This window comes from Macadamia integrifolia, chromosome 13 (assembly GCF_013358625.1).
Source record: "Macadamia integrifolia cultivar HAES 741 chromosome 13, SCU_Mint_v3, whole genome shotgun sequence".
Classification (NCBI taxonomy): Eukaryota; Viridiplantae; Streptophyta; class Magnoliopsida; order Proteales; family Proteaceae; genus Macadamia; species Macadamia integrifolia.
Genome location: NC_056569.1, coordinates 18,649,588 through 18,662,067, shown reverse-complemented (window position 1 = coordinate 18,662,067; position 12,480 = coordinate 18,649,588). Strand labels below are relative to the sequence as shown.

The 12,480-nt window shown below is 39.2% G+C and overlaps 1 long non-coding RNA gene across 1 annotated transcript; it reads right to left on the bottom strand.

The window, feature by feature from the left end:
• Positions 1-595: 595 nt before the first annotated feature.
• On the bottom strand, positions 596-3,470 carry LOC122060129. Its single transcript, XR_006134264.1, has 2 exons — positions 3,137-3,470; positions 596-778 (listed from the first exon to the last, which is right to left on the bottom strand). It is a non-coding gene; the product is annotated as an uncharacterized LOC122060129 (long non-coding RNA).
• Between the last annotated feature and the right edge of the window lie 9,010 nt (positions 3,471-12,480).

Sequence of the window (12,480 nt, the reverse complement as noted above, 5' to 3'; positions counted from 1 at the left end):
GATCAATGCCAACCATTTTGCCTGATTCCTAGTTTTGATAATTTTGTTTTCCCTTTAGTACGAAGACTTAAATATACTAATCAAAGGATTTGAATGTGTTCTACAACATATGGGAATAATGGATTAAATGATGGATTGAATGGAATGAGGAGGTTTGGATGATAAGGGATTAAATGTCCAGTTTACTCGTTAGATAAAAGAATAAAAATAAAATCAAAAATAAAAAAGGGAAAGGAAAATGAGACTGCGTCAACCACCAAGTTTTCCAGGTTGCAAGAGATTGGTTGGCTTGTGGATTTAATTGAAACAGACAAGATGTGCGTTGGCTAGTACTCATAGAGGACGATCACAGAGTGGAGAAAGACTTGCTTTGATGTTGTGTAAGAATTGGAATTTGTGACCAAAGTCGATATCACATCCTGTGCTCCATCTGACACAGGCATGAGGCAATGGAGTTTCCAATCCAGTCAGCCAACCAACACCCAGGATCCAGATGCAGGTAATAACCAAACCCACTACTAACTCATCTACAAATCAGAGTATATGTAAAATTCCATAGGGATCATAAGATACATATGGTGATTAGCTATAGTGATGCTATTATAATATTACAGGCCAATTTATTCCATCCACAAGTTAAAACAAAATAAATAATACAACTTGCACTTAATTTACATTATAGTACACAATGTATCAAAAGTTCCTATCTCTAGTCACTCCCTATCCATATCTTCATCTCCAACAAGTCACCTAATCATTTCTGCTTCAACTTCAATACCTAAGGAGTAAGGATGGAGGGTGAGCACGGGAATGCTCAGTGAGGGGTGGAGCTATACAATCACACAAGCATACAAAAATTATAAATAATAAATAATCTCAAGCATTGCATCTCATGTTTACAATCACAACAGCATATAAGAATCATACACAATGAATAATCTTGACACATTGCATCACATGTCTTCATCACCAATTCACCCAACACACTGCAACTCAAGTACATATCATCAACTCACAATGCAGCATCTACATGGTTCATTTATTAATCTAATTCCATTCTAATTATTAAGTATCATCCTATGGGTTAAGTGCTATAAACAACATAGGTGGTATTTCCTACGTTGTACGTTGCGCCTTAGGAATACAAGCTCACTGCAGGCAGGAGCTAGCCAATCCCGGTCAGAGCCTCGGTCCCCCGGATAACCCCTAAATAGTAACCTCAACACCATAGTCCCAGTCAGACCTCGATCCCCCATGTGTCTGACAGCCATGCATATGCTACACCATACCATGTTGTGCCTTCTCAGATACAGTACGTCGTATCTGGGCATAGTAGTCCTACACGACATACCACCGAGTGAGATTAGCCAATACCTAACCCCATATTGGTAAGGGGTTATAGCACTAAGGTTGTGTGCCTAACCATATACATCCATAGAATCCAATATGCATTTGTGTCCATAGTTGTAAAATTGACCTCTGAGCCCATGGTATCAAAAACACACCTTGGCCACACTGTGCCATAGACCATCAATATTACATCCACCTTCATAAATACACATTTGTGGTCCTAGCTGTAAGACTGACCTCTGAGCCCATGGTACCGGAAACACACCTCGGCCACACCGTGTCACAGACCATCAATATTACATCTAACACCACCCACAAACACATAACTGTGATCCCAGGTGTAAGACTGGTCTCTAAGCCAACAGTACTGAATAGAACCTTGGCCACACCGTGCCACAGACCATCATTATTACATCCAACACCACATACAAACACACAACTATGATTCCAGGTATAAGATTGACCTTTGAGCCCACAGCACCGGACAAAACTTCGGCCACACCATGCTATAGATCATACTATGCATCCACAAATCACAATATCATTCATTTTAATAGAACATGCATCATATCAGATTTCATACACTTTCACACAAATAACTGTATACTACCACAATTTATTCAGCAAAGATATTATGAAACACAAATAAGCACTACCAAGCATAATGAAGCACAACAAAATACAACAAAACACAGCAAAACACAACAAAACCCCTCACCTAGATTTCCATGTCTGAATTCTTCACTAATGTCCTAGCCTCATGTAATCTTAACAGATGTGGTTGCTGGATTCCTAGTTAACAAAACATATATATATATATATATATATAAATCAAACTAATGGCATAACTATAATATTCTCCTTAAATGCCATTAACTTCTGTGTTCAAGTCCAGCCATAACTGAATTCTTTCTTATTTAGCTAAGAGAGCATTCATCCAACCCACACAACCATTGGATTTATTTTTGAATTATTGGGCTGGTTCCACGAATCCCCAATTCTTATCCAACTCCTTGGATATGCTAATGTAGCTTTTGCCCTCAAAATTATTTGCATTAGCATGATAGGGGTAAAAAGATCATTTTCCTCTTATATATATTCTCACCCTTCTTTCCTAACCTTTTCTTGTCTTTTACCGAGTCATAATTCATGGGTATAATTTATTTTTTATTTTAAATAATTTGAAATATTATTGGACAGCTAGGACCCAAATATCAACAAAAGAATTCAAAAATTCCATTGTTAGGCCCTAACATGTTGGCCTGTCACCCTGGAGCTCTCCAGCCTGTTAGACTAGCACAATAGGTTTTCTGCTGTTCTGCAGTCCTACTTTTTATGTCAGAAGCAATTCCAGTGATTTTCATTCTTGAAAACATGTTTATACTCCATAATTATATCAAATTAATTTATTTCCCTACTCAAATTAGATTCCCATGCTTCACATTAATTTCCAAAACCTTACTTTAACCCAGATTTGCTTCCCAGAAAACAACACTAATGTATTTTTTTTTGTCCCAGGTGAGATTAACTATCATGCACGAGTGATTCCCACTTCCATTTCCATTTTATTTCAAATTGAAAAAACCCCATGAATTTGGATTTCTTAGAACAAATCCCTAGCCAAATCGGTTTCCATTTGGGTCCAGAATTTAGGGATTCAGCTGCGGAGAGCTACTTTGACCTCCACAAACAAATTTCCCACTTTGAATTCAATCTTTACCCCTGTCCGTATACTAGCCGATTGTTACCCTAGCTGAATTTACAATTATGGGTTCACATTTCTCACCTTTTGTGCTTCTTGATACATGCATGCAACTGATCAGTAGTCCTTCACTCAAATCTTCAGCTGGATCAAGACCAACGCAGATTTTACTTGTTGTGGAGAGTACAAGATGCTTGCATGCATCAATAGCAGCAGGAACAGCAGCCGTAGCAGCATGCAGTAGCAGAAAAGAAGGCTGCACTTTCTCTTCTCCTTCTTCTTCTTCTTTCTCCTTCCTTTCCTTCTTCTTTCTCTTTCATCCTCTCCTTCTTCTATTTCTCTATTCGTTTCTGTTTTCAGCAACATTAGGAGAGAAATAACTCACTCTCCCCTCCTATTTATAGGCTAAACAGACTAAAGTCTGTTGGCCAAGTCACTTTACCAAAAACTCATTTTCCTCTCTTTAAACTTTAATAACTTTTTATGAAAAATAGTTTTCAACATGAAACCAAACTGCATCAGTACCTTAGACATGCTCCTAATTATGATAAGAAGTGGGTAAAATAATTTCCCAAGTTGGTGGGACCCACAGAAGAAAATCCTCAATTCTGAATATTTTGTCCCTGGGACCGGTAGGCCGGTTAGCCTAAACCTCTCTAGCCAGTTATGCCTTGTCTATCCTTTTGTTGTCCAATCTTTTGCCCAAGTTTTACCCACCTCATGTGAGACCCTTTCCACTATTCTGGGCATTCCTAAGCCCTTTCAATACCTTTATTTAGATCCCCACTTCTTTTTCTCTCATCTACACCATCAATTATAAATTTCTTTTCATCATTTATCCTTCCCTTATAAAATTTCCATTTCTAGAACAGGGGTTCTGAAATCAGGGTGTCACAGTCGAATGGATATTTCATTGATAATGGTGGTAGTATATACAAAAGAGAATGAGAATATTTATCCATAAGGAAAGCTAATATCGATCCTAATATAATTAAACTGATACTTACATCAAGGAAATTAAGAATCTAACAATTAGAGAATAAATACAATGAAGGAAAGATGTATAAAGAGAATGTCTATATTGCCTGTATTGCACATTTGAAAACTGTATAGCACACGTGAAAATATGCTTAATATTTTGAGTAAATGCACCATGTCACGTGCATGTTTTATTAAACTATCATGTTTCATGTGTAGGGCTTCAAAGCGGGTTGGACTGAGGAATGGGAATTGCAGAGTGAATTGGATTGACAGTAAGAAAGGCTAGAAGAGTGGTAGAATGGGTGCAATTAGGGAGTAGCAATTCATAAATGAGGGTCATCTTCTCCGAACCAACTGATGTTTAAGAATCAATGAATGACTGATGGTTGGATCCGGGGAGCCATCCCAGGTCTGGGAGGATTCAGGTATGCCTCCTAGGTCACCCCATCCATGGGATGACTGTAACGACCCAAGAATATGGCAAGTACTAGACCCGCCTGAGAGATCGGTGAGGTGTCTCCACCAAGAATACGGTTAGTACCAGGGGGTTTGGGAGATCGGTGAGGGTGTGCAAACTTTAGTCAATCCACATGTGAAAATATGCTAAAGTTTGCACACCCTCAAATAGTTGCTTAGTCAAATCGCCTAGGGAGAAATTTCTGGACTAATTAATAACCTTTAGCCTCCTTAACATGACATAACGTGTTTTAAAGCCTTGAGGTCCACGGGTAATGACCCAAGAATACGATAAGTACCAGACCCGCCTAGAAGATCGGTGAGGTATCTCCACCAAGAATTGGCTACTACCAAGGGGTTTGGGAGATCGGTGAGGATGTGCATACTTTAATCTCACATCGCCTAGGGAGAAATTCCTGGACTAGTTAATAGCCTCTAGCCTCCTTAACATGGCACAACGCATTTTAAAGGAGGATGGTATTAATATTGAGGTAGACCTTAGGTGAAGTTAATGTAATTTACCCTTTTTTTTCATTCAAGGAAAATAAATTAAAGCCAAATCCGAAATATCAGTGTTTGTACATCGTGGCATAAAGATTAATCAAATCTTTCCTAGTAATAGAGTCTTTTGCCATCTCCTTCCGCCTAGTAATTAAGTAGTTGTTAGGCTTTATGTAAGAATTTGGTTGATTAGGAAAATTCTCCATCTCTGACCGGAGTGGTATAAATACCTAAGGCCAAAAAGTTAAATGTTTGGAATTAGTTCTGTCAAGAAAACCAAGAAGATCCTCCATGTTGCTCCACACCATATCCACCATCCATCTTTTATATTTTTCCGTTTTTACTCCTTCTAAAAGTCCCCTCACAGCCGCCTCACCATTTTTTCCTGTCAACAAGTAAGCCTGAGATGATATAGTAATTGTTTAGAATTAAGGAGAAAGCCCACCCAGAAATATTTTCCTCCTTGATTGTGCATGTAGTCACTATTAGAATTAAACTTCCATATGGAGGAGGGGTATTAGACATAGGATGTGCAGTAGGGGAAATTATTTCGGAATCACAAGGGTCGTTGAGGAGACCATTGGAAGTCCAGAATTCAACCTGTTTCAAAATGATCAGAGGGTTTGGGTTTTGTGAACCAAATAGAACTTAATTCCTGTGTTTCCAAATAGAATGGCAGTAAAGAAACATTTTAGTTTATTCTTGGAAATATCAAAACAGAAAAAGCAATACATAAAAAAAATTGTTAAAAGAGGAATAAGGAAAAGCTCAAGTTTAAGACCAAGTGGGCTGGTTGCCCAAATCTTTCTCGAAAATTCACACTCCAATAAGACATGCCACATAGATTCCTATTGATTGTGGCAAAACACATATAGTGGTTCAATATCCACCCATTTAATTAGTCTGCCTTTAGTAGGGATTCCCGCATTTACCACTCTCTGAATGAAGATCTTAAACTTGGGGTGGATATTGAGTTTCCAGAAATACCGCCACCAATGTGAGCAAGGAGAGGAGCATAAACACCTATTTAAGCATCAATCGAAATTTGTCAGTGAATTAGTTTTGAGAAACTTGACAGCTGGCTTAGTAGTGAAAGAACCATCCTTAGAAAGATGACACTATCATCAATCACATCAAGGAATATGGGGATCTGGATAATAGTGTTAGTAGCAGAAAGTGGTCAAAAAGAGTTTAGCAATCCAATATTCCACTGAGTGTTTAACATGATGACATCACTAACTTTGTTAATCCAAGGGGGTTATTAGTATCACATGGCAAGTCTAAAACATAATTACATGAATCTAAAATCCATGATTCATAAAAAAAGAAAAGTGTTTTTGTCATATGTATTTTTTGATAAACCATCACTCTTAAAGTTGGTAGAATATTCACAATGTTGTTCCAGCAGAGAGATCCATGCATTTTCAGAGTTTGTTATCAAATACTGACATGTTATGAAAATATTTGGCTTTGAGAATCTGGACCCATAGGCTTTGTTCATTGGTGATTATTCTCCATCCTAACTTTAGAAGAAGAGTTTGTTCTGGTTTTCAAATTCTCTAATCCCCAATCCACCCTTGTGGCTTTGGTATGCATATTTTATACCAGCCAATGAGGTGTAGGCTATTTGCATTATCTTTATCACCATTCCAAAAGTGAAGATAGAATCTAATTTCCTACAAATCATCTTGGGTAGAGCTAAGCAAAGCAATTAGATAAAAAGGTATAGAGGACAAAGCTGATTGAAAAGTAGCATTCTCTCGGCATAGGAGAGGAGGTTGGCTTTCCAAAGCTCAAGTTTCTTATTGACTATGTTAATAACACTTCTATAAGCCAAGGATTTGTTCCTATGGTGAAAGAGACTGGCACCAAGGTATGATGCATCTTGGTCCATCTCATTGATGCCAAGGGTTCATCAAAGTTGGTCCTTGGTTTCTTTATTCATTTTAGCATTGAAGGGCATACCACTTTTGTCTCGATTAAATGTTAGCTGAGAGAGATTTGAGAACAAATCAGGGATACACCTACTGGTGGAGAGGTCCTCATGGGTGGCCTGACAAAAGATAAAAGTGTCATCAGCAAAAAATAAATGTGTGGTTTCAGGTACATGCCTTGACACCTTGATACCTTTAACGATGTTTAAGTCTCTATAGGTGGCCAAAAGTCTAGAGAAACCTTCCATAGACACAATTAACAGAAAGGACCTTAAAGGGTAGCCCTAACGGATGCCTCTAGAAGAGTGGAAGTGATTGAAAGTTGATCCATTAACCTTGACAGAAAAGGAAGGGGTGCTATTAATATGGTTGATCAAACCATCCCATCTATTCCTGAACCACAATAAATTGAAAATGGCTCTTAAGTAGCCCCATTTGAGTTCATCATAGGCCTTGGCCATATCAAGTTTAACTGCCACAAATCCAGATTTTCCTATTTTTTGTCTAAAGAAAGTGAAAAATTTCTTGGGCAATTATAATGTTGTAAGTGATTTGTCGACCAGAGACAAAAGCAGCTTGGCAAGGAGAGATAAAATTGTGAGGATGGGATTTCAGTCAGTTGGATAAAATTTTACCACAAATTTGTAAAAAACATTGCACAAAATAAGGCAATTTACGCTTATTTTTATCTACATTTTTTATATTTGGATTAAACTAACATAGTTCATGTAAGTAGGTAAGTCTTTAGCTAAAAAATGAAGAGCAATTGGGTTTGTTCCTAGGCTATAATGGTTCGAATCCATTAAGACTCTTATGATAAATGTGATCAACTTTATAAACCCCACAGTGTGGGTAGTCATACTTAGAACACAATAGGTGGGTTTCCATGCTCATCAATTTTGCATCATATTGCATATTTTGCTATACTAAGAATCTTCGTCAGGCACATGGTGATGGTTGTTGAATCTTCGTCATGCACATGGTGATGATTGTTGCTTAAGTTCTCTCTCTTTTGTTTCTTTTAATAAGAGCATGTTGATGACAAGTTTCATTGCATCTCCATTTCCAACATCCCAAGGTAAAACCTTGACTTCATAATAGAGACATTAAAAAGCACAATGAAAGGTTAAGATAATAATTTTGTGGAACCAAGACCCAGAGAGGGATACAATGGAACACAATGATACCTTACCCGTGAGACAAATTCATGTTAGAATAGACATATATGGATAGAAAGAATAATATATAAGAATACAAATTAATTACATTAAAACTAGCTAGGGTTATGAATTTTTGTTTAACTGATTTCCACTGATTCGGATTGAAATTTATTGAGATTAATCTCAAAATCCTAAGGACAATCGAAAGTGTTACACCAGTGCCCTAACTCAGTCTAATTTGAATTGCTGTGATAGGTCTCGGATCGGAGATCAGAAGCACGGCTGGGTTTTGGTTCACAGCCTCCCATTGTCGAAGGGGGAGAGATGACCCCACATGTTTATACATCGCGTGCCAGTCTAACTGGAGGGGATTTGTACCTTCCGATCCCATATGGTAAGTGACCCAACTCCTCACATATAAATCCCAGCATGTAACGGTGTTGCCAACAGGCCTTGAGCATGGCCGAGGGCAACCACCCATGCAAGACCAGCTATGGGACAGAAAGCAGTCAAAACAATTAGCTGTCTTGACCACCGAAAATATGCCACTGGATCCACTGGGCCTAAATCCAGTGAGTATAACAGGCTACTGTCATGGTGCCGATGCCCGTGGGTCCCCCCCACTCGCATCGTAAATAGTCTCGGATGATCCCAAATCATCCCCCACATTATCCTCATGATGTGAGTGTGTTTCAAACCTAAGTGATTAGGTTCTCGGGCTCCGAAAGTCATAATAACTTGATCAGTCCGAATAGGGTCCAAGCAAACAGAACCTAAGGTCCAAAATTTACACTTAATTTAGAAATGAGGAATTCATTCCTCATTTCTCTTGTGTCCAATGTAAGGAAGGAGAGAAAGAGAAGAAGAAGGAAGAGGAAGAAGGGGAAGAAGAAGGAGAAGGCTTACCTTAGTGACGGCTGTCGTAAAGTTACCGGAATCGTTGTTGGAGGTGAGTACACTCTATTCCACCATTCTCCCTCTTCATTTCGACCTAGGCAAAGCTAGGTTTGGATAGAATCTTAGTGTACAAACCATGTGGAGGTCGTAGAATGCGTGTTCTACCCTCCCAGTGTTGTTTCTGAGCTCGAACCAAGCCCAATGAGCTCCAACAACAAGTATTGCCAAAAGACCAACTAAGATTTTGATCGTTCGATCGATGTATCTCCCAAATGGATCTATGGAATCCGGATTTTATTGGCTTAGAATGATGCTAGGAATATCCCCTATAAACTCCATGGAACAAATCCTGACGATCGGGCCCGAGCTGGAAAGCCCTAAAATGAGTGGACTATTCTAAACCACCACTAAAGACAGCCCATCGGATCCACTGGGCCTGCTTCCGGTGGCATATTTTTGGTACACCTCAGAGGCTTATGAGCTCTCTGTCTCCACCATCGAAAACAGGACTCATATTTTCGAAGGAAAAAGACCCTGTTTCTGGTGGCTATTTTCGGTGACATTACTATCATTGGGAAACTTTGATTGTATCTTTTGGGGGTGACCCAAGTGGGTCTCTCCCGATCTTTTTGACATGTACTGATGTACGATTATCCTTGTGTCCAGAACAGTGATACACATGAGCCCTGAGACTGAAAAATATTGGATTGATCAGTGGCCTTATCTAAACCCTAACACAAGCAAAGATCAACAAGGTGAGGGATGGACTGTGTTTATTTTGGAGTGTTTATTATTATTAAATTTCTCACATGCTTAGAATTACATTTTTAATTATAATTGGTCAAATACGATGATGATATGTTACCTTTGTCATTTTACGATTATGATATGAATTGTATGGAGATGTATGACGGGATCCGGTGTGACCGAGGTGGTACCAGCACTGTGATCGTCATGTGTGTGAGACAGAATTTGGTGTGGCTGAGGTTGTACTAGTGCCATAATTGCCATATGTTTGTTGCATTCATGCATTGATTATGTGCATTAGAGTTAGTTGTAGTTGTGGGTTACACTTTGTGGCCAAGGTCTCATTGGTATCGTATACCCCAGGATTACATTTGAAAATGGATACGCTTTGTGGTCGATGATTGATACCGGTGTTGCGTAGTCCATACTAAACTGTTATATGCATGCTAGATTAGGAAAACAGTCTCGGGTTACACTTTGTTTCCAAGGTCTCACTGGTATCATGTACCTGAGACTGTATTTAGAGATGGCTTACACTTTGTGGTTGAGGTCTTGTCGGTATCGTGTAATCCATACTAACTTTATCATTATGAAGGCATATAACATATATGTGGTTAGGTATCACTCCCTATGCTACAAACCCTTGCCTATAGGGATTGAGGTGTTGGATAACCCATTGTGGTATGATCGATATGTCTTTCTGAAATGCCACACCTGCGGTACGATGTGATTGTTGTTGGAGGTGGGAACCTGTTTGATGTGGCCGATGATGTACAGGTGTCATGACTACTAGGATGGGGTTATCAGGGTTTTACTGGGTGACCCATGGACGCATATGGGGACCAGTAGGCTTTTATTCACTGCTAGGGTTTGTATCCTTGCGTAGTCAATGGTGGTTCCGAGACGAAGGATACAGCCTAATGCACCGTAGTAGCATTTACCAGACTTAGTTTGTATTGTTAGGTGGTTAATAAATAAATGAATTGCACGACGAGCATCATGGACTATGTGTTTAATTTTCACAATCATGCATCATTAATTATTACTGCTATTGTCATGCTTGGATGTGCTTGACCCCACCCCTCACTGAACGAGTTGAAAAGCTCACCCCACGTATACACCCCTTTTTAGATGATGATGCAGGTACTGTGGTGTCGATGGTGGGTGACCCAGTATCTTCTAGGTCAGAGTATGGTGTGAGCGACTGGTGGATGCCAGAAGTGGGAGAGCATGATCAGGATTGTGCTTGCGACCACTGTGCTTACGTCGCACCATGAGATTGTATATTATACTTTGATACTTTTTGGTATAATTGTGGATTGTATATTTTTTTGAGATCATATTATATGTCATGGATGAATATAACAGAATAACTCGGTTATTGCTATTATATTATCATTAGATGTTTCCGTATTTTATTTATGATTCCGCTACTATACTCTGATTCCGCAGCTTATATTGATTTGTGATGTGAGATTGTGAAAATGTTAAAGTACTACTATCAGAGATCCTGGTAAGTTTATAAGACATGTACGTATCTTACTCACACCGTTAGTATTCCTAATGGTAAGTTGGGTCTACTGGAATTGGGGTGTGACAGCTTGGTATCAGAGCGTGAAGCTCTACCTTAACTCACAATATCAAATTCCTCTCTTCTTTTTATTGATATTCTTTCAGTGGAGGGCACGACATATGGCTCCCCCTCCTACTCGGTCACGAGCAAGTGCTGCCTCCTCATCTCAGGTCGAGTCTCCCATTGTTGTGAGGGGACCTCTCCAAATGGTTGTTAGCCCTTTTAGTGGTTTCTCAGGCTGGTCTTATCCCAGTGCGACACGTTTGGGCATTCCTCAGCTCTTGGAGCATAGAGAGGATAGAGAAGCCACCCTTGGACTTCCTATCCCACATGACTGTGTGAGTATCAAAACAATACTTGTTTAACTGATTCTTGAATCTTTTGACTGACATGCTTGTTCTTAGGTGTCTTCAGAGCTCTATTCCGAACTCAGGAGGATGCATTAGGGTTTGTCCGAGGTCTTGGTTGAAAAGGTACTCTTCTGTCCTTAATCTCTTTCTTCTTTGGTTGCTTCTTTTCATGATCATTCTTTATGTTCCCCCAGGAGAGGGAGAATGATGCCTTGAGGAGGCAAGTTAGCTCTGACCGACGAGAATGCCCATTTACGGAGGCAGGTTGAGGACCAGGCAGGACCCTCTAGTTCTATGGCCTTCTATGAGGATTATGTTGAGCATGGATCGAATGATGACTTTTGACCCATAGGAATTTGTTCCTATATTTCCTGTAAACACAAACATATGTATATTTTCTTTTTTTTTTCTTTTTCCCTCCCCCTTGTTTGTTCATCATTTTATTTTGGCATCTTATGAATGAAAACCTATCTTTGGCACAAAGAAAATCTCTCTTTTTTTTTTTTCATTAATGGTTTGAAATGTGTAGGCATAATCAATTCCACAACTCAAGTCATAATTAGAATAATCAGGATAACACGAAAATCCAAATATTTCTTCATTCTACTACCAAGTGAATTACATGGGAATGGGAACAACTTTCCTACCAGACAAGATATGTAAGTAACAAGGTGGGGAGACAACTCTTGGGGTGGGTGAAAGTTCACTAACTCCTTTGGGTCCATTGCCCTAAGCCCATATTGTCGGCTGATGTACATAGGAAAATAAAAGGACGTGAGTCAATCCCATCAACCTGACGCAGTTGTAGCCAGGGATCTTCATCAGAAAA